The sequence below is a fragment of the Dama dama genome, chromosome 14, assembly GCF_033118175.1.
Source record: "Dama dama isolate Ldn47 chromosome 14, ASM3311817v1, whole genome shotgun sequence".
Taxonomy (NCBI): Eukaryota; Metazoa; Chordata; class Mammalia; order Artiodactyla; family Cervidae; genus Dama; species Dama dama.
In genome coordinates, this window is record NC_083694.1 from 62,016,312 (window position 1) to 62,035,391 (window position 19,080).

Below are 19,080 nucleotides of genomic sequence, written 5' to 3' on the forward strand. Positions count from 1 at the left end.
CTACATCTCAACATGTACAAAAATGATCTATATAGCAAACCCCACTTATAAGGATGACATAGCCCTCTTTGTAGCTGCCAGGTTTGGGGACTGGGGGAATATCACGTACACACACACAACCAGCATAATGGGAGCTAACCCATAGGGGCCCAAGGTGCAGGTGGGGGCGAGGAGGGGCACGAGTCCCAGGGGAGGAGCTGTGAGGCGGTCCTGAGGTGGTTAGAGGCCAAGCTAGGGCTCAGCAGCTTGTCCACCACGGAAGGACATGGTGGGGCTGACCGGTCAGACCCTTGGAGCAGCTGCGCTCCTCCAGAAGGTTCTGGCAGTTCTTGGGAAACCCAGCTTCTAGTTGCCGTAGTGACAGCTGCCACGCTGGACACAGGATGAGTTTGCTACAGTCCTGGGAGATACCAATCTGCACCCAGCCATTACTGAGTGCAGGATGACGGTGCTGCGTGTGCAAAATCAGGTACATGGGTTGCTGGGCTAGTCCAACACCTTCCCACAGGTGCCCACCGTCAGCAAGTGTCCACTCATGGAGTTTTGGAAATACGTGGAGTGTGATCTTCATGGAGCAGTTGGGATGGGAACTCACAGTGAGGTGGAACACTGTGCCATCACACTCTATGTATCGCAGACAGACACCAACAGGCTAGAGAACGAGATGAGTCCAGTCAATGGAGAGCACCCCCACACTCGGTCACACGGCTGATTCCCAAGGCTGCACTTGTCCAAGTAGTTCCCCCCGCTTTGATGACTCAGAAGATGGAGATGCTGGCAGAATCCTCAGCCTCCTCCTGCCTCACCATCCCCCTCTCAGAGGGCTCGGAGGACTTCACGCTACGCGGCCAATACAACATGTCACCAAGGTGGCACTTGACCACTTCTCTGGTCTCTTGGACCACTGGTTCCTCTTTCTCCCAGGGAGTCTTGGGCATAGGGTTCTCCAGGCCTTTATTGAGGACTGTAAGAGGCTTCCTGTTCCTGGGGTCCAGTCTTATGGGAGCGATTGAAAGAAAATCTTGGTGGAATGGTGGGGCAGGTAATGGGGAATGGGCTGGGATGTAGCCAGAAGAACTGGTCTTGAGCTGCTCATGAACGGCCAGGTGGGCAGTGGGGTCTGTCTACAGCATCTCCTGGAAGAGGCAGTTATGTGCTTGGGAACACTGCATTCATTCTTCTTGATCCAGAAGTCAGTAAGGTTTAGGCAAGAGATCTCAAAGGTGAGCTGCCCTTACTAACATGATGCACCCAGTGGACCCCACGACCACCTGGAAATGCTGCCTTTTCTTGCTTAACACTTCAGGAATGGTTTGTTGTTGTTTAGTCGCTAAGTAGCATCTGACTCTTCGGCTCCTCTGTCCATTGGGTTTCCCAGGGAAGAATACTGGAGTGGGTTTCCATTTTCTTCTTGGGGATCTGCCCAACCCGGGGATCAAACCCCGGTCTCCTGCATTGGCAGGCAAATTCTTTACCACTGAGCCACCTGGGAAGCATTTTGTATTTAGATAGGGTCTTCTGCTCCCCAACATATTCATCTTTGGTTGCCAGTCCAAATCTCCTATTTTCACCTCTAGATCCTCATTCAGGAAGACTCTGCCCAGCTTGAGGTCCTGGTGAGCAAGCCGGTTTGGATGCAGCCAAGGGCCATCTGCCAGCAGGTAGCAGCGGGTCTCGTTCTGGCTCATGAATTTCCTCCCGTGATGCGGCTCCAAGAGAGATCTCCAGCAGCAGAGCCCCCACACGACCAACATGAAGTTCACATCCTCGAAAAAGCTGTGGAAGCCTCAGGCTACATGCTGGCAGGCAAAGGGGCAGTGAATAGACCTCTCCCAGGTCTTCGTCACCCTCTGGTGTGGCCTGAGTTGCAGCGACTTAGGTAGACCTTGCTTGCAAATGCCTCCTTAGGGTCTTCATCAAGACAGAGATGTTAAAGCCCCTGGCGAAGCCGTTCTTCCCCCAGAAAGCGGCCTGGGAGACCGCGCGGCCCACTGCATGGGTCCACTAGGCCTTCTGGGATCTCTTCTGCCCGCTGGATGTCCGTAGGGGCCTTGGGAGCCTCAACTCCAAGGATCTGATCTTTCCCGGGTGGGGAGCCAGCCTCGCTACAGGGCCACCTCTCTCGTGTTCTTGGGAGCTGCTCCTCCGACCACGCAGGGTCTGAGCTGCGGTTTGGTGCTATTAGGCTTCTCCCTGAATCAAATGCTGCTGTGAGAATGTTACAAAATCTCTTCTCACTCTTTCTCTCTCTCCTTTTTTTTTTTCCTCCCACAATCGGGGAGGAAGAAGTGAGGTAGCAGTGGCTTGGGTTTTCCAGGTACCCTGGGCAGCCTGGTCCCACGCCCCACGCCCCACACACTCAGCATCCAGCCCCCAGACTGGGTTTATTTCCTCCAGCAGAGGGGAAGTCAAGGAAAGGTGGTTTTATCAGATTAACTCTGACCAGTAAAAACGCTGTCTTCCAGTCTCTGTGAGCAAGCCGACCCAGCTGTGTGTGTACCCACTGGTTTCCAGGCTGGTGGGAGGTTGTTTTTCCTCCAAACCCTTCGCCAGCTCCGCATCTCACCCGAGGGCTGCGGTTTGGGGAATGTTTTGAGTTGAAACATTCAGGCCCCTCATGGTATTCGGAGTTCTGAGACCCTTCTGTGCTAAAAGGAAAAATGAACGGCCTATTTAGAAACTGCTAACAATTCACAGTGTAAAGAAAAGGCCACAAATTGACTGCTGTTGGGCTGGTGTTCTAAGGGTGGTCCAGGGAAGCTGGCTGCCCGGCAGCGGTGGCCCCCGCTCTGGATATTCCGTCTAGAAGACCCCCTACGAGTGGGGGCAGTGCTTCCAGAAAGCCTCCCCCTGGCTTTTTCTGGGCCCTTCCCCAAACATGCTCCTCCTGGGGCCTGTGGGGTGCTTGGGCTGTGAATGAGACCACTTTTCCTAAATCAGATGAGCTTTGCTCTTGACGAAGGACAGAAAAGTGACTATTTGGGAATACCTGAAACAGCTTCTCTTGGGTTTGAGTTGTGAGGTTTTTAGCTCTCACAGACACAGACACGGTTCTCCTGAAGGAGGAAACTGCGTTTCCTCTAAAGGACAAAACACACTTTGGGGTTTTTTTTGTCACCAGAGGTGCCCAGAGTAGCACAGCACTGCCCAGCTGTCCCAGAAGGACACAACCTCTCTCCTCACATTCCTCAGTCTAGTCGGAAACACAGGTAAGAAAGAGCTATTGAGAAGGATGGAAATAAATGACTGGAGAACACTTCCCACTCCTTAATGAGTTCTGCCTTTTATCTCCCAATAGGATCTAAGCTCCACAAGGGCAGGGACCTCGTCTTACTCACCACTGGGTTTCCTGTACCTAACACTGCCACTGGCAGATCCTAGACCTTCAAGAAATACCTGTTGGGTGAATGAATGAATGAATGTCATCTTCCTTGTCATAGCCCCAGCTCCCAGCATAGCACTTGGTTCAGTAAATTCTTGATAAAAGAACAGATGAGTAAGAGGGTGTCAGAGCAGGGCTTTAAAGTATAAACGAGTTGACCAAAAAAGGACTGAAAAGGAAAGGGGCAGAAGATTCCAAGGGCAGAAAGGATGACATTTACAAAGGCAAGCACAGTTGTGCAGTTTTCAGGGAACTTGTTGGAAGTAGCCCAACATTTTACCTGAAAATAAATTTAAACAAAATTTTGCAGAAAAGTAGCAGAAGATGGCTTCGCTTGTGGCTCAGTGGTAAAGAATCCACCTACCAGTGGAGGAGATGCAGCTTTGATCCTTGGGTCGGGAAGATCCCCTGGAAAAGGAAATGGCAACCCACTCCAATATACTTGCCATGGAGAATCTCATGGACAGAGGAGCCTGGAAGGCTACTGTCCACAATGTCTCAAAGAGTCGACACTACTTAGCAACTAAACAACAAAAAAGCAGAAGACCACCTAGGTATTCTTTTTTTTTAATGTTGAACATTTAATAAACTGCCATATAACATGGAGGAGTGTTATACAGCCATTACCACAATGAAGATGGCCATTTTTTGTGTGTTTCTAAATAATGCATAAAGTGAGCTGCAGAACTCAATAAAGCCTGTGCGTCATCACTGTCTTGTGGCCAAATCAACAGTTGCATTTGGCTGCTGGATGCTGTAACTTTTCAAAATGCTTATATATTTTTAATAGATTGTCTTGTCAATGTTTTTAAATAGACAAAAGAAGGATGTGGTCAACAGTAAAGGCCCCCAGTCTTCTCCTAGTGCCAAGTTCCAGGGAAGATATTGTAGGTAAGGAAAGGGATTCTATTTACATTTCTTTATTTTCTTGGGCTTCAAAATCACTGTGGATGGTGACTGTAGCCATAAAATTAAAAGACACTTGCTCCTTGGAAGAAAAACTATGACAAACCTGGGTAGCGTGTTAAAAAGCAGAGACATTACTTTGCCAACAAAGGTCCATCTAGTCAAAGTCATGTATGAATGTGAGAGTTGGACAAAGAAGGTTGAGTACTGAAGAACTGATGCTTTCGAACTGTGGTGTTGGAGAAGACTCTTGAGAGTCCCTTAATCCACAAGGAGATCAAACCAGTCAATCCTAAAGGAAATTAGCCCTGAATATTCACTGGAAGGACTGATGCTGAAACTGACGCTCCAATACTTTAGCCACCTGATGTGAAGGGCCAACTCATTGGAAAAGGCCCTAATGCTGGGAAAGACTGAAGGTAGGAGGAGAAGGGGATGACAGAGGAGGAGATGGAGTCACAGGGCCAGCTGATTCATGCTGATGTTTGACAGAAAAAACAAAATTCTGTATTATTCTGTAAATTCTGTAAAATTATCCTTCAATTAAAAAATAAATTTTTTCAAAAAGTCACAGGGCTGTGTGTTGTATTGATTACAAGGTTTTTTTGTTTGCATGTGACAGAAGCTTAATGGAAACTAGCTCAAGTAGGGAATTCCCCTGTGGTCCAGTGGTTAGGACTCTGTGCTTTCACTACAGGGGGTACAGGTTCTGTCCCTGGTCTGGGAACTAAGGTCCTGCAAACCAGGTAGCACGGCCAAAATAAATAACAACAATAATAACACACTAGCTCAAGCAAAAGAACTATCAAGTGCAGGAACTAGTTCTTTCTAGGTTTCTGTGTGTGTGTATATATACACAAATGTATGTATCTATCATCTGTCAATCATCTGTCTATCTAATTTTAGGTTTTCTTCTTCCCAGGGTAACCTTGTTCTCTCCTACTTCATATACCTCCTCTTTGCAGTCAGGGAAGCACGCTTACATGGCCTCTGCAGCTTTGGGTCCATCCATATAAAAATCCCAAGAAAAGACTTTTATGAGTTCTGCTTTGGATCACATGCCCACTCCAGCACAAACTCTGTCACTACTGACTAGCCTGAGTCAAGAGCCCTCGCATGATGAACAGCACCTTGACTGCCAGATCTAGAAGAAGAGGAGTGTCCTCCCAAAGAAAGAGATGCAGAGGAAAATCAAACCACACATTACCCCCACGGCAGCCTTGCAGGTGTCCCAGGCAGTCAGATGCCAGGTATGGACATGGTGACATCACATTTTCAATGAGCACAGGAGAAGGTATACTTTGAATACACATTTTTCGTGTCTTACTGTAGCCTCTCATCTGGGATTTGGTTTCTTCACCTGTCAAGTGTGTATGTTGGGCTAAGTTCACCTTTAAAAGTATCTTGTGTGAATTCCCTGGTAGTCCAGTGGTCAGAACTCTGCCTTTTCACTGCTGAGGGCATGGGTTCAATCTCTGGTCAGGGAACTAAGATCCCACAAGGCTTATGTCTTGACCAAAAAAGGAAAAAAGTTCCTTGAAAATATGATATTCTAGTATTTATGAGATATTCACGCTTAAAAGTCTTGCTAACATCAGAATAATGAAAATGTCAGCTTCCTTGGTTGATTAATTCAGGAGGTAGTTTTGGAATTTTTAACTTTTTGGCTGTTATTCATTTTAAAAACACTTAATCTATTGTTCTGCAAAGAAATCTTGTATTCTTCCCATTGAGCATTTTTCAGTCTCATTTAAAATCTGAATTACTGGAACCGTATATTTGAAAGAATAAGATATTTGGGAGCAAAGTATTTTAGATCCATCCCAATTTTTAATTCTTAGGCCCAAGACTTTTATTATTTCTAATTGATCCTAGAAGCTGTGGGAAGGAAAATCATTGCTCCCTTAGGTTATTTGGGGACCCCCTGACCTCAGTAGAGAATAGTATTCCAGAAGGGGAGAATCTCTGAGCCAGAAATTGTTACTGTGCTGTGTTTGTTGAGTGTCCATGATATACTTATGAGGTGCAAGGAAATCAGAATCACTGACACCTTAGCCATTCAGGGGGTGTGGGACTCTGTGCCTCTTGAAGCACGGCCAGCTGTCCCACCCCCACCCCCACCCACCCTGGGCCAGGGCAGCACAGGTGCAGAAAAGAGGGCACAAAGAAGGAAATGTCTTAGGCTAGGTTAAGGACTAGATGGTAAAACTTGCATTTTTTTTAAATTGGAGAATAATTGCTTTACAACGTTGTATTCATTTCTGTTGTACGACAACGTGAATCAGCTGTATGTATACATAGAACCCTCCCTCCCACTCCTACCATCTCACCCCCAGGTCATCACAGAGGACAGAGCTGAGCTCCCCTCTAGTTCTCCTTCAACATGGTCTTCCACTGTGTCTCCTTCACCTCCAGCCACCTTCAGAGCCTCCTTCTCTAAGCCCTGAAACCAAGCCCAACCCTTCCTCACCCCCAGCGCCCAAGACCTGCTTGGTAGTGCCGTGACCCTGACCACCAGCCACGCTGGGCCTTTCAGTCTTGCCTCCCACAAGCATCTGGAGCGGGCTCCTCACTTCCAGGCATCTGTTGTGTTTGCAGAGAAAGCCCTTTCCTTAACCCAAGCCTCACAATCCAAATGCCTGACTCCTCGAGGGATGCTCTAACAGCCGAGCCTTTGTTTCCTTGGGGAGCCTACCACCCCCCGCAACATGCTCTATCTGAGGCTCCCCGCCCACAGCCCTGCTCCCCTGCACACAGTGGAAGACCTGTCTTTCTTTCCCAGCCCTGGGGATGTGTCAGCGGATGCGGGAGCCTCCCCAGGCTGGCCAGGGTCACTGGCAAGGTCAGCAGCCAGGTCATTCCTGGGCCACGGGGCGCCACCTGCTTGGTGTTTTCTTGATCACTGGTCCAGGGAAGGGGTGACTTGACTTCTCCTGGAACCCCCACCCCTCATATCCAGCATGTAGAGCCCTGTACCAAGGTCACAGGTGTGGAGCCTTAGAACCAGGTCACAGGTGTGGAGCCTTACACCAAGGTCACAGGTGTGGAAACTTACAACAAGGTCACAGGACAAAAATCTCTGGAACTAACCAAGCCCCATAGCAACTATTACCATGAACTTCCTGATCTAAACCAGCCTGTTCCCCCACCCTATATTAAGTAAAATACCTGCCCTATTACCCACCCTATAGCATCCTTACCAATCACCTAATGCCACCTTTCCAGTAGGAATTTTCTGTCATGAGGCTATAAAAATTGGCTACTAGGCCTCAAGAGGGGAAGGCTCTCCTTTGAGCTGGCCCAGCATTCTAGCAGTGTCTCCCACTCTAATAAACTCTATTCTCCTCTCGTTCTGCTTCATGTCTGGAAATTCGTTTCCAGCCCATGCACAGACTACACGACACAACAGAACCTTATTCCTCAAAGATCAATGGGCTTTCTTCAATGGGCTTGAGTGGCCAAGGCCTGATACAGCAACAAAAGCTTCCCAACTTGAGAGGAACCCCCAGTCATTCTTCCAGAAAAGACTAGTACAAGCCATTGCTATCTGCCCATTTATTTTCTTCGTTCATAAAAATATTTATTAGACTCTTGCCAGGTTCCTGGCAAATTAACAAAGCTCACATGCATTTTCAGAACCTTCATTTTCTGCATATCTCAAAGCCCATCTTAAATGCTCCCTCATCCAGGAAGCCTCCCCTAGAATTTCTATTTTAATTCAATTTCATAGGACACGGAACCTTGAAGGGTTTGCTGCTCACTGCTGTCTCCTCCGCTCAGGCCCTGCCTTAGTGACTGGCACCTCAGCTAAGCCTGTTAACACTAGACTAGGACATAAGAGAAATCTGGCAGCAGAGTTTCCAATTCTCCACTCCCCGGGCAGGCACCTCCAACCCATCAGCCTTCTGAAGCCCATCCCTTCCCACAGAACATCTCTGCCCTCCATCACAGAGTACTTCCCCATGAAACCCAGGCTCTCTTTGGCCTGCTGTTTCTGGCCTTCTGAACATGGTAACAAGATTAGTCTGCTTTTTCTCTTTGGCTGCACTGCAGGGCAGCATGGGGAACATCTCCAACTGGGGGACCAGGGATCAAACCTGTGCCCCTCTGGAGTGGAGGAATGAAGTCTTAACCACTGAACCGCCAGGGAAGTCCCAGATTAGTCCTCTTGTTGTTGTTGTTGTTTAGTCCCTAAGTCATGTCTGACTCCTTTGCGAACCTGTGAACTCTAGCCCACCAGGCTCCTCTGTTCCTGGAATTTTCCAGGCAAGGATACTGGAGTGGGTTGCCATACCTTCCTCCAGGGCCAGATTAATCTTCTTATCAAAGCACCATGACGGTTCCTAGCACTGACTCGGAAGGATGCATCAATTATCCACTGATCACAGGATTTTTTTCAGTCTTTTATCAAGGATTTGTTAAGCACCTACTCTACTATTAATAATTAGTCTGCAAGACACTGGGGATATAAAAGTGAGCAAAACAGAATTGCAGTCTAGATGGGAAGACAAAAATAGACAAGGAAAATAATGCATGCGATCGGTGTTGTGCCAGGCACGTAGAAGAGGAACACTTAGGCTGGCCTGAGAGGCATTTGTCAGGCAAGTGGAGGTAAGACAGATAACCTGAATGAAACCTCCCTTGCCTGCATTCAAGGTCTGTGGGCTTCTGTCCTCGAAGCTGTCCCTACTATGCGTGTCTGCTCTGAGGATGCCACTTCTCCACCAACTTCAACACTTTGGCCCACCTGTCTTCCTCCTTCCTCCTCTAGTCTGAATGGTTTCTCCAGCTGTTTAACTTAAATCTACAACTAAACAGTGAATTCCAGCAGGGCTGGACTGGCAATCTTCGAGTCAAGTTCAGCATCCTGGTCTGCAGGGGACTGATCTATGTGTCGTACTTTAAGTGTCTGGGGCAATTATGCTGGCAGAGATGATCAGTGGAACAGCAATGCAATCGCTGCCCAGCTAAAAATGACATTTCCCCACCAAGCAAAGGTCACATAAATGTGGAACAAAGGAGGCGTTGGGCCTTCCAGATCTGGGCCTTCATGTTGCTGCTCATACTCTCCTCCACACCCTTGTACCTCTGCTCCTGGCCACATGAGGCTGTCGCTCTGCTTTGATCATGACCTGTGGAAGAAATCCACATCCAGGTCCCTTAAGCCATTGTGTTGTTGGCTCTCTTTGTTAGAGCAACCCATCCTTCAGTTCAGCTCAGTTCAGTCACTCAGTCGTGTCCGACTCTTTGCAACCCCATGAATCGCAGCACGCCAGGCCTCCATGCCCATCACCAACTCCTGGGGTTTACTCAAACTCATGTCCATCGAGTCGGTGATGCCATCCAGCCATCTCATCCTCTGTCATCTCCTTCTCCTGCCCTCAATCTTTCCCAGCATCAGGGTTTTTTCCAGTAAGTCAACTCTTCGCATGAGGTGGCCAAAGTATTGGAGTTTCAGCTTCAGTATCAGTCCTTCCAATAGCCTTAATATGATGGCCAGCACGTCAGATTTCTAGCTTCCACTGCAAACATGGAAAATCGAGCAACGCTATGCCTGCAACCCTGTGGAGCCACAGTCAGTAGGCACAGACCCCCAGTGACCAGCAAGGCCAGGAGCAAATGCCCCTGCCAAAGCCCTCCAACTCTTGCTTTTCTGCTTCTTTACTCTTTCCCAGAACTGCCTGATCCTTGCAGGCACTTTCGTCTGCAGAAACATTTTAGCCTCCAAACAGAACACAAGATTCAGGAAGTCCCATGGCTGATGATCCATCTGCCTGGCTCGTCTCTCAGAAGTCTGTCCAGTTTTAAAGCCTAAATCAGACATTTTACCCCAGGTTTAGGACCTGGAGCAGACCCAATGTCTTCCCCACAACAAATATTCTACAATATCCCCTCTACATTCCTGGAATTAAACTAATATTAAATTAAATAGTAATCAACTAATTAATAAGTGATAAATAAAAACTAATAATCAAATTTGATATTAATTAAACTAATACTACACACCATTTTAAAAATCAGTATAATGCCCTAATGGAATATAAAGGAAAACAAAACCAAAGTCGCTTAGAATAACATCATATGTGTTTTAGTACTTAGAGGTTTGGTGCAACTCCATTAGGAGCCAACAGGAAGTACTCAGATCCTCTGGTGGGGGAAATCTGACAGCTGCAGATGCAGACAGACACAAGTATGTGGTTTTGGTAACAAATACCACAAGTGTGACTGCCATCAGGGATCTGATTCCAAAACGAGGTGAACAACTCTTGGTAAAGGTGAACAATTCTTGGTAAAGCCCCAAACAAAACAAAATTCTCTCTTTCCTTGATTTTCCACAACTGTTAAAATCAAGTTTTCCTGGGGACTCCCCTGGTGATCCAGTGGCTAGGACTCTGTGCTCCTAATACAGGAGGCCTGGATTCAATCCCTGATCAGAGAACTAGATCCCACCTGCCGCAACTAAAGATCACATGAGCAGCAATTAAGACCCGACACAGCCAAATAAATTTTTTAAAGAGCATTGGAAATGGTAAATATAAAAGACATCTGAGTAAATATAAAAAGCCTTATTTTTAAAAAATCAAGTTTTCCTGGAAAACGTCATGCTTCAAGTTTGAAAACTTGAAACAAATACTTTATGCTGATGAGAAAAATGGAGTTCAGATGTACTCTGAGACCATTCCAAATACGTCCTCCATAGAGAATACACAGAGGGCCCCCAGCAGTCATGCAGCTCAGGGGCAGTTCTTGGTTGGGGACACCAGCCAGAGAATTTCAATCTGTTTAGCATCTCTGTCCTTTCCCCAATAAACTCTGAGATCACGCCCAGCCCACTGCTAAGACAATCAAACACACCTGGGCATTTCCAAAGCCTTCCTTTCAGCAGGTGTTTCCTGCATGAGAATCCCTTCTTCAAACCACGCAGATGCACAGAGAGGCAATGGCGATGTCGAAGCGAATAGGAATATGACTCAAGGCGTCGCCTCCTCTTGCTGTTCTGTGACTGTCTGGACCTGGGAGGCTTGTGTTCAGCAAAGGCCTGAGTGGTGGTCAGAAAGGACTGTGATGGGACCCTCGGTGAGTGCGCCGCTGGGAGGGGAGAGGGAGGTGGCCACCTTCTGCCTCTGGACTTCACTTCTGTGTTTGAAAAAGAGGTATGCATAAAGCGAGAGTCCAAAACTGAATGAAATTCAGTTCTCCCATCCCTCTCATCTCCTGCCTATTAATAGTCTCTTGGAACAAGTCACATTGAGACGTTTATTCATTGCCTGTGAGAGTGTGTTCACCTGAAATAGTTCCTGGGCCATTTTTCTCAGCTTCTGTGACGCTGGGCAGCCAAGAGAGACACCATCTCTCAAAGAAAGGTGTGTGTGGCCAGGTTCCACCCGGGTTGGGGCGAAGCCTGGAGTCAAAACCCAATCAGCTCCTCACAAACTTAGAAAACCAGGGGCATGAACGCTTGGTCCTCTGGACCCTTCCCCAGGGACCACCCTCTTGTCTTCTCCTCATTGAAGAAAACCGCCTACTTTCTCCTCAGGCCTCAGTGTTGTCTAAGCTCTTACAAGACTCCCTGTGGCCTCTGCACAAAGGCTGCAGTGCTACCGACGTGTGTGCCGAGGAGGGACAGAGACAAAGAGCGCAAGGTGCCCTTCCTCTCAGGACCTTCCTTGGTCCTTAGATCTGATCCCCTGTGGCAAATGCCGCCCTTTCCTCATTTCATGCCATTCCACCACCTCATTTCCTCCCCTGTCCAAAGTCATTTTTAACTGTCTGACCAGGAGGGATCTGACCTGACAGGACAATTAAATATTCATACCCTGATTGAAGAGTCTGTGCAAAAATCAATTAAAAATAGGACATGTGGAACTCAGACGTTTTCAATCTTTTTTTTTTTTTCTGTCAGGAAAGCTGTGGAGTCCAGACGCCAATGCCCTGGGGCTGGGGTGGGTCCCAGGAGGCATCCACACCTTCTGTCAGCTGGGTACACAGTCTCCACCCTCCTCGCCTGGGGCAGCTGAAGGGGCTGATATGACCTTTGTCCCTCCAAGAGGAAGAGCAGGCACCTGAGCACAAACCTGCCCCCTGCATCCATCTTCACCAGGATGAGCTGCCCCCTCTCTGGGCTTCCATTGAGTTCCCCCTTTCATCAGATGTTTGCCATTATTTGCTAGATTAGTTTGCACCTTGTTCTAGAGCATGAGAGAAGGGAATGGCAACCCACTCCAGTATTCTTGCCTGAAGAATCCCACGGACAGAGGAGCCTGACTGGCTACAGCTCATGGGGTCGCAGAGTCAGACACGACTGAGCGACTAACACACACTGGAGAATGAGGGAACAACACACTGAGGGCAGGAACTGCCCTCTTAAGACGTCTTTCCACACAGATCCCCAGCCAGTCCCCGGAATCTGGAGCACAGCTAATAAATGTTTGCGCAAAGAATCAGGAGGGCAGAAATCTGCCACTTCATTACTACTTCCTGTTTCCAATGGTAAATCAGTTGAATAACAATTAAAAGTTCAATTCTTCCACTTCCTTCCAGGTCAACTTGAGGTGGAATAGGAGTGACTCCAAGAAAAGTCCAGAACAAGTGAGGATTTATTTCTATAAAGAAGCAGAGAGGGCAGCTCATACCAGATCATCTGACATGATACAGTTCTTAGGTAGATGGACCCCAAGATAAATTCATCGCCAAATAAGTCAGAAAAAGCATCAAGATTAGTTAGCAAAATAAAAGCTATGGGACATTCTGTGGTCAAGAAATCCACATAACCTTTAATTTGGCACTTCCTAAATGTTGTTTTGTGGAAATCCGTTAACATCCTTCAGAATCAGGCAAAAGCTGGCCCAGCAGATCTCTAAGTTCCCTTTCAGCTCGAGAATCCCATGGTTTTAGATCTTCAAAAGGCCATGGCAGGAACAAGGAATTTGAAGTCAGAACAGGTAAGCTTAGTTTCAAACATTGCCTCTCGTTAACTGAAAAAGCTAGATGAAGTCAGTGTCTCAGAGCCTCAGTCCTTATCTGTGAAATGGGGATGATAATAGCATCTGTATCATTATGCTGCTTTGAGGATCAAATTAGGAAACCAATGTACACTAAAGCAATTTATAAACTGGACATGGTATACTCATATTAGCTATTACTAGTATAAATTAAGAACAAAACAAAATTATAATTTGAACCTGAAAAATCTTTTATCTCCTAGTCATTTGCTGGGAACTGGTTTCCCACAGCCCTGCCTGCTCTATAGACACATTTTTTAAATAACGCAAATCCCTTGACTTCTTTCTCTTTCAGATCGATACTTTCAGTGTCATTTCAATTTAGTATTTGGACTGGGAAAGGAAATACATTAAAAACAAACACATGATTTTTTTCTACGCAGCGAGCCTCTGGCTGAATGAGTTTGGCTTTCATTCAGTACCAAAGGCTGGTGGTCAAATTAAAAACAGTGCAAGACAAGGGAGACTCTGATGGTGAAGAAATTCACTGCAGAGAGCCAAATTCCACCACAGCAAATCCCGTACAGACCGCTCTAAGACACAATTCTTCAGGGGGAAAAAAAATCATCCTGCCTTCCTGAACATCTCTTCCCAGTTAGAAAGAATGTTGCTTTTTCACACCTCATGCTGGTGCTTGGTGAAAAAGTCTTCCTGGTCCAAACAACACTGTTTTCTGCACATAATAAATAATATACAGTTATGCCATGAAAATAATCACATCCCAAATCCTTCTACCTTGTTTGTTTATTTTCCTTCTTGGTCTTTACTCAGACGTTGACTTTTGGCCAATTTAAAATAGTACCTTCTATTTGTACCCTGTTTTTAGTTTTTTTTAAATTGTCTCTTTAATGATACAATGAAGCTGAAGATCCAATATCGAGTCTGCACAATGCAACTTTCTAACTGATTTTTTTCTGTAAGAATATTTCAGGTTCTGACTGAGTCACTGACTTCACATTGAAGGATATTCTCAGACAGGCTGGTTCTCAGCAGCAGCTGGGATTCCTCAGAGAAATCGTTATGATTGTTAGGAAATGAAGTAGCTCTCCTCCCAGGGGTTTCCCAGGTGACATTAGTGGTAAAGAACCCACCTGCCAATGCAGGAGACAAAATTGACGAGGATTTGATCCCTGGGTCAGAAAGATCCCCTGGAGGAGGGCATGACAACCCACTCCAGTACTCCTGCCTGGAGAATCCCCATGAACAGAAGAGCCTGGCGGACTGCAGTCCATGGGGTCGCAAAGAGTCAGACACGATTGAAGTGACTTAGCGCACACACACTCCTCCCAGGCCAAGATGTGTACTTGCAGGTAGAAAATGATGGCAGGAGCATTTAGAAAAGATGGTTTCCTACATTTTACTCGATTTATGGTATAAAATCAAAAGCCCAGATTCTGCATTTCTAAAATGTTCTGGTTGATAAAATTCTGCTCACAAATTTTTTTTTCCATTTTATGAAAAATGTGATGCATTAGCATAGGGGAGAAAATATAACCTCTCAGTTTTGCTGAACCCAGAAATATTTCATTCAGCAGAAGCTGTTTGCAAGAACTTAGACAAATCTCTCCAAAATAAAATAGTTCCCATAGTAAACTGTTCAAAAATGAGCTCTGAAAAAAAAAAAAAAAAAAAAACTGCAAAGAGTCTGTTGTTTCATCATCTGCTAATTTTACCCCATTGAGTTTCATATCCTATTTTTAAACAGTTTCACCTTAAGATGACGAAGCAGAGCTTTGAAATTAATGTGGAGTATGTTATTTTGTGTATTAAAAGAGCTTGTCTCTTAATTAGTATCAGATCAAAAAAATATGCTAGTATGTATGCTTAGTCCTTTAGTCTATTTTCCAATCAATTCTTATGTTTTTCTTATATCATTTTTATTTTCCCATTTCTCAAATGAGGAACCTCGTTTTTAGAGAGTTTAACTCTTTAGCCCAAAGCTGTATGGTAACAACAGCCTTGGTATTGAGCCCAGAGCTGTCTGATTCTAGGACCTGTGTCCTCCCTCCGTACCTCATGCTGACTCTCATGGCTAACAATTCAGGAACACTGAATTCTGGAACAGAAAGGAAACCCAGAGATCATTTGCAGAGAACACTACTTTATGTGAGAAATTGGAGCCCAGAGACATGAAATAGATTTATTCAAATTATATATTTATTTATTCAAATTTATTCAAATTCATATTATTATTTAGGTAATAACAGCTATCACTTCTCAGCAACTTCTGATTTTTCTGTCAGAACTTTTCTGGCACAACAAACATTCAGTGTGAGCTTTTGCTGGGATTTCCCTTCCCAAATGAAACTAGCTTTATCATATTATGTAATATACATGTATAATACACACATATATGTACATATGTACACATATATTAATATGTGAATAATAGCATTCATGCTACGAGGATCTGTTTCCGTACATAACACTCTGACACCAAACGTGAGGGTTTTCCCCACCAGGCAATTCTCCAGTTCTCTGTGGAAACCAAACAGGTATCCTGCAATCTACTTCAATTCTGACACTAACTACCTGGAGTGAGTACAGACCCCAGAGTTTAAGGGCTCAGTCCCCCAGGACTCCCCGTACCCCCACTTAAATGCCTCACAACTAGTATGTCCCCAGGTTACCCACACTTCTGTCTGACTTGACTACAAATCACAGGTTCCCATGACCCCTTCCTTCTCAGGTTTGAAAATTTACCATCAATAAATGGTTCTCAGAATTCAGCGGAATGTTTTACTTACTATTACCTGTTTACTATAAAGGATACAAATGAACATCCAAATGAAGAGATATAGAAGGCAAGTTCTGGAAGTGTCCAGAATACAGGAGCTTCTGACCCCATGGAGTTTGCAGTATACCACCCTCCTGACATATGGATGCAGTCTCCAACCCAGAAGCTCTCTGAATCCCAGTTTTTTGTTTTTGCTGTGCCATGCAGTTTGTGGGATCTTAGTTCCCCAACCATAGATTGAACCCATGACCCCTGTAGTGAAAATCTAATCCTAATCACTGGACTGCCAGGGAATTCCCCTGGACTCCATTGTTTAGAATTTTTATGGAAGTTTTATTACTTATGCACACTTGATTACATCATTGGCCATTAGTGATTAATTCAATTCCCAGCCCCTGTCTCCTCGAGGAGGTTAGAGGGGAGCCAGTAGTCTGTGAACCCTTGCAGCACCCAGACCCTATGCCTCTGATCCTGGTGACATGTTGGAAGCGAGCCTGCTGTGTGCATCCATTCTTCAACTCCTTCCCACAGCCTTCTCCTTGAGCAAGGATTTCTCTCCAACTGTGCATTTCTTATCCACTTCCACTAAAAGGTCCTAGTCACTCCAGGTGACAAGTGTCCCCATCTCCTGCACTCTAATCCAGTTATTTCTGTTTTAGGAGCACAAATAAAACTCTTGTTTGCCCCTTTGGTTCTGCATTGCTTCTATTTCCCTATTCCTTTTTCCAGTTAAAGCAGGAGAAATCAGACCAGGATCTCAGCCCCTGCTCATCAGTTTCCATTTTTGCAGAATCGACGAAGGCTACACAAGACGTCAGAAGCATTTTCTGCAGGACTCCACCACTTTGAGAAGCAGCAAAGTGTCCACGATACATTGTGTTTTAAATGTGGTATATAGTACAGTAACATGCAATATGACACCAACTCTATTTAAAAAAAAATAAATATATATATATATTAAGGAAATACTGGAAATAATGGAAAAAAAGAAAAAGTGCTTTAACAGTAGTCATCTCTGAGCAGTGGGAAATAAAGATATTTCTACTTTTTTTTACTGTTTCTGTTTTCCCATAATTAATGCATAACATGTATTACAGCTTTAATGAGAAAACTATAATACGTGTGATTTTAATTTGGGAAAATATAAAAATGGAATGAATTCAGACTCCACAGTTGTTCTATTCTGACTTGAAAAGTGTTCCATTCTGATTTGAGGTGATTTTTTTTTTTTTAAAGAGATTGAATTTAAAAGCAATATCAGTAATAAACATGGGCTCTGCAGTTCTCTGTCCAGGGAGATATAATCTTCAAGGAACCCTACCATGTGCCTTTTTATAGTATCTCTACTTTTCACAAAAACCCTGAAAAATGCATATTGTTAATTCCAAGTTAGAGGAGATGAAACTAAAAAACTAATTCCCGATGAGGGCAGGTGTCTCAAATATCATGTCCCCATGGAAAGCATCTTTGTGTGGGAGTCTAAGAGCATGGTGAAGAGCGTGGCCTCCCTCTGGGCAGCATCAAGTTATAAGCACAGCTGTGGTCCTCTCGGGTACATCTCCTAGGGCAAGGAGTTGATCTAAGGTTCTATTTCTCATAAAATAAAAAGACAATTTCCCTTAAAGGGTTGTTGTGAGTATTAAATGCCTACCGTTCAAAGCCCTTACGTGATGCTTAGCTAGGTTAGCTACAGGCTGCCGCAGCGCTGAGGTTGAAACACAGATCTATCTGGTCACAAAGTTCACACTGTCTCTACTCTGCAAAACTTCTTTTCTCCACCAGGACTCCTCTGCGAGTGAGGGAAAGTCGCTCAGTTGTGTCCAACTCTTTGCAACTGTATAGTGCATGGAATTCTCCAGGCCAGAGTACTGGAGTGGGTAGCCTTTCCCTTCTCCAGGGGATCTTCCCAACCCAGGAATTGAACCCACATCTCCCACATTACCAGGCGGATTCTTTACCAGCTGAGCCACTAGGGAAGCCCACTCCTCTGTGAGGGTTTCCTTTATTCCTTTCAGCTCAAGGAACTCTGCCTTCAGTTCCAGGGCAGCGCCCCCAACGGTCACCAGGCTCCAATTTTGTCTGTGTAAGGTAAGGTGTTGCTGGGGAGCTTGGGGCGGGGGAGCTGAGAGACTGGGGGACTGGGGCTGGGGGCTAGGGTTTGAGAGCTGGGAGCTGGGGGCTTGGAGCTGGGAAGCTGGGGTCAGGGGCCAGGAGCTGAGGACTGGGGGCTGGGAACGGGGGGCCTGGGGGCAAGGAGCTGCCTTCTCTTCAGCCCAGTGGTCTCCCAGGAAGCTGGTTCCCAGGCTCTCTCACTCTGACAGGTGCATGGAGGTGAGGACCATCTTTCTCTCTCCTGGTAGGAACTGTGTTCGCTCCCCAGGCTGAGTCTCCTCCTTGCTGACCAAGCATCTTGAGCAGCTGGCTTCAGCTGCGTCTCTTTCTCTGGGGGAGTCTCTGCAGAGTCGTCAGGACCTGAGTTTCCGTGTTTACCCTTCCCCATTTACACCTTCCTCAGGCAGGTGGCCGCTGCTGGGCACCAGAAAATGTCAGCGCGCTGGCTGGGAACACGGCCCTCCCGCTGGCGAGCCGGCAGCTCCCGAGTTCTGTAGTCTCTGGAGCGGCCCTTGCCAATTAGCTTGTACTCTGCCCACACGCCAGGGGCTGGAAGGGAAGTGCGCCAGGCTGAACCAAACCAGACAAGGGCTCCCAGGACACCTGAGGGCGGGCGGTAAGAGCACCTGCTATTCTCTCCACTCAGGGCTGGTGCGGGGGGTGGGGTCGAAGGGGGAAAAGTTGTGGGGAGGGGGGGTCAGGAAGTTCTTCCTCCCATCCCACTGGGGGGCTCCAAGGGGAAGGGGAGGGGTGTTAACACTCACACCCGGGGCGGTCACGTATCTGTTCAGCCAGGAAGAAGGCCTGTAAGACCCTCCAGGGCTGTGGCTTCTCCATCTCTGTGTCCTGCAGAGTCCTCGAGATTGTCCTGACCACTCAGGTCACGAAGGTGGAGGGCCGCGTGTGCAGTGGTTGAGGACGAAGACGGGGAGGGAGGCAGA

General features: G+C 46.3%; 1 pseudogene; it reads right to left on the reverse strand.

Moving 5' to 3' along the window:
- Positions 1–238: 238 nt before the first annotated feature.
- Positions 239–18,527, reverse strand: LOC133068885 (serine/threonine-protein kinase PLK1-like; annotated as a pseudogene).
- Positions 18,528–19,080: the final 553 nt, after the last annotated feature.